The 3,193-nt window shown below is 43.6% G+C and overlaps 1 pseudogene; it reads right to left on the reverse strand.

Moving 5' to 3' along the window:
• Positions 1-318: 318 nt before the first annotated feature.
• LOC128591314 (N-lysine methyltransferase KMT5A-like) lies at positions 319-1,072 on the reverse strand (annotated as a pseudogene).
• Positions 1,073-3,193: the final 2,121 nt, after the last annotated feature.

The raw sequence follows: 3,193 nt of genomic DNA on the forward strand, positions 1-3,193 counted from the left end.
GTTTGACTCTTTCCTCTAAAACCTGTGCAGAGTCTTTGTATGCATGGGAAGCAGAAATGTTCGACTTGTATGCAAAAAAGTACAAAAACAACTAGAATATAAGTTTTGGTAATAAAAGGCATCTGTTCAAGTTCACCTTGGAAACCTGTAACAGATATTTAAGTAGTACAGTGAAAAGGTATCTTAATATACTTTTTAAAAACATCTGAAGTCATCTGCTAAGATTTAGTGTGTAAAAAATATATATCAATTCCCTTTGGGGGCACTTTGTCCTTTGAAGAAGAAGAGGTGAGGCGAGGAGGGGCACAGGCCAGCCAGCTATTGCTTCAGCCACCGGTAGGCTTCCTAGCCTTGCTGGGGTCGCCATAGTAATTGAAGAGCTCCTCCCCAGCCTTGCTGTCTCAAGCTGAGGAGGATGAGGTGAGGGACACCGTCGGTGCAGTTTGGTTTGGCAATTCCCACACTTGCTTTGATTGATGAGCCTTCCCAGGCGGTTTGTCTCTCTAGCTGCATCCACACAGTAGCTTAGATACTGGAAACAGTACATGCAACAGCCTGTAGAGGGGTCTTGAGCATACAGAGCCTGCGTCTGCTTGGCATCGGTGATCTCGATGAGGTCCCCATGGTATTCCACCACAAAGTCGCCTGGGAGAACTGCTTGGTGGCGATCACAGCCCTGCCTTCATGCCGCCTTCTTTCTCACTTTTGATCAATTCATCTATTCTTTTTCTTTCTTCTGACTGCAGCTCAGCTTTGCTCTTCCCAGAGCTCCTTCGGACAGGGTACAAATCTGTGAATTTGCGATTCTGTCGTGTTTTTCCTGGAGCTTTTTTCCAAGGGGTCTTTGATCTTCTGTTCTTCAGACTTCATGGTATTCCAAATTGCATTTCCAGGGTTTCTTTTCTCTTCCTGTTGCCTATGGATTCCAGCTAATGGTTTCCCCTGGTGTTTGACATCGTGATGTGCAACTGAGTTCTCTTCCTGAAGGGGGAACACACGCCAGAGCATTTGTTTGGACTCATGTAGGAATAGATCTCTGCCCAGTAAATACGTTCTCCTGCAGCCCGGCCAGGCCCAAGGTGGTGCGCCCTGCGCCTTAGCCATCGCGGCCCGGCCACCACCACTGCCGCTGCCCCTGCTGCTGCTGCTACTGTCACCACCATCAGCGCCGTGGTCCTGCGAGCCCCGCTCCAGGCGGCCGGAGCTGCCGCAGCTAGGGAGCCAGGCCCTGCCTCAAAGGCCATGGGGAAAAGGATGCCTTAATTTTTTTTTTAAACTGAAAGTTTATATAAATCAAAAAATACATGGAGCAAATGAAGGTTGTTAGAGGGCAGCCACCAGTTTTTGGCTTCTGCTATGGAGAGTGTTACCCACGTTCTTCAGTGGGAAGATTGCACACTGTATGGTGAAGGATTGTGTTACTTGGGCAATGTTTCCTAAGTTGCATGTAAGAAACTGGTTCTTAATTGATTCCTTTGTAGAACTGTATTTGTGGCTTTGCAATTAGTGCAGAAAGAATAGTAGAATCATAATAAATACCAAGTCATCAAAATGTATATTGAGTTGGTCATAAATGATACCTTATTTTGATGCCACCTTCTTTCCAAAACAGTAATCAGAATTTTTTATAAAACAATCATTAAGGTAAGACAGTGGCTAAGAGTTTAATAAAAAATTGATTTAAGGCTGGCACCTGTGGCTCAGTCAGTAAGGCACCGGCCCCATATACTGAGGGTGACGGGTTCAAACCCGGCCCCGGCCAAACTGCAACCAAAAAATAGCCGGGCGTTGTGGCGGGCGCCTGTAGTCCCAGCTACTCGGGAGGCTGAGGCAAGAGAATCGCTTAAGCCCAGGAGTTGGAGGTTGCTGTGAGCTGTGTGATGCCATGGCACTCTACCGAGGGCCATAAAGTGAGACTCTGTCTCCACAAAAAAAAAATTGATTTAAAACACATTCAGTTCATATTTTGATGAATTCATATGCAGCCCTTCAAGGGTTTTGTGAATACAGATATCCCTTGCTTAATGATGGGGAAGCATTCTGAGAAATACATCCTTAGGCATTTCATAACAGTGTGAACATCTCAGAGTGAACTTACACAAGCCTGGATGGCATAGCCAACTACACACCTACCCTGTATGTTATAGCCAACTGCTCCAAAGTTAAAAGCCTGTACAGCATGTGATTGTCCCAGTACTACAGGCAACTGCAACACACTGGGAAGTGTTTATCTAAACATACCTAAATATAGAAAAGGTATGGCAAAACTATGGCATAAAAGATAAAGGGTAGATCTAGATAGGGACTTACCACGAATGGGGCTTACAGGACTGGAAGTCACTCAGGGTGAGTCAGTGAGTGAGTGGTGAGTGAATGTGAAGGCCGGGGACATTATACTGTGCATTCCTGTAGACTTTATAAATTCCATATACCTAGGTTACACTGGATTTATTCAAACTTTTTTTCTCCAAGAATAAGTTAAACTCGGCTTACTATAACTTTTTACTTTATAAACTTTAAATTGTTTATGTTTTGCCTCTTTTGTAATGATATAGGTTAAAACACAAAAACATTGTATGGCTATAATATATTCTTTATATCCTTATTCTATGAACCTTTTTTAAGCTACATGTTTTTAACTTTTTATATTGTCAAACATTGTGTTTTTGTTTTTCTAAGAGTCAAACACATTCGCCTAAGCCTACACAAGATCAGGATCATTGATATCAACTGTGTTACATTTACACATCTTGTCCCACTGAAAGGTCTTCAGGGGCAGTGACATGCCTGGAGCTGCCACCTCCTATAATGACAATGCTTTCTTCTGGAACATCTCCTGAAGGACTTGCCTAAAGCTGTTTGACAGTTAGCTTTTATTTATTTATTTATTTCATAAGTAGAAGGAGTATGTCCTAAAATGACTATAAAAAGTATGGTAAATACTGGGTGATAGGAATTTTTTAGCTCTATTATATTCTTTTTTTTTTTTTTTTTGTAGAAACAGAGTCTCACTTTATGGCCCTAGGTAGAGTGCCATGGCATCACACAGCTCACAGCAACCTCCAACTCCTGGGCTTAAGCGATTCTCTTGCCTCAGCCTCCCGAGTAGCTGGGACTACAGGCGCCCGCCACAACGCCCAGCTATTTTTTGATTGCAGTTCAGCCGGGGCCGGGTTTGAACCTGCCACTCTTG

This window comes from Nycticebus coucang, chromosome 8, assembly GCF_027406575.1.
Source record: "Nycticebus coucang isolate mNycCou1 chromosome 8, mNycCou1.pri, whole genome shotgun sequence".
In the NCBI taxonomy this organism is placed as follows: Eukaryota; Metazoa; Chordata; class Mammalia; order Primates; family Lorisidae; genus Nycticebus; species Nycticebus coucang.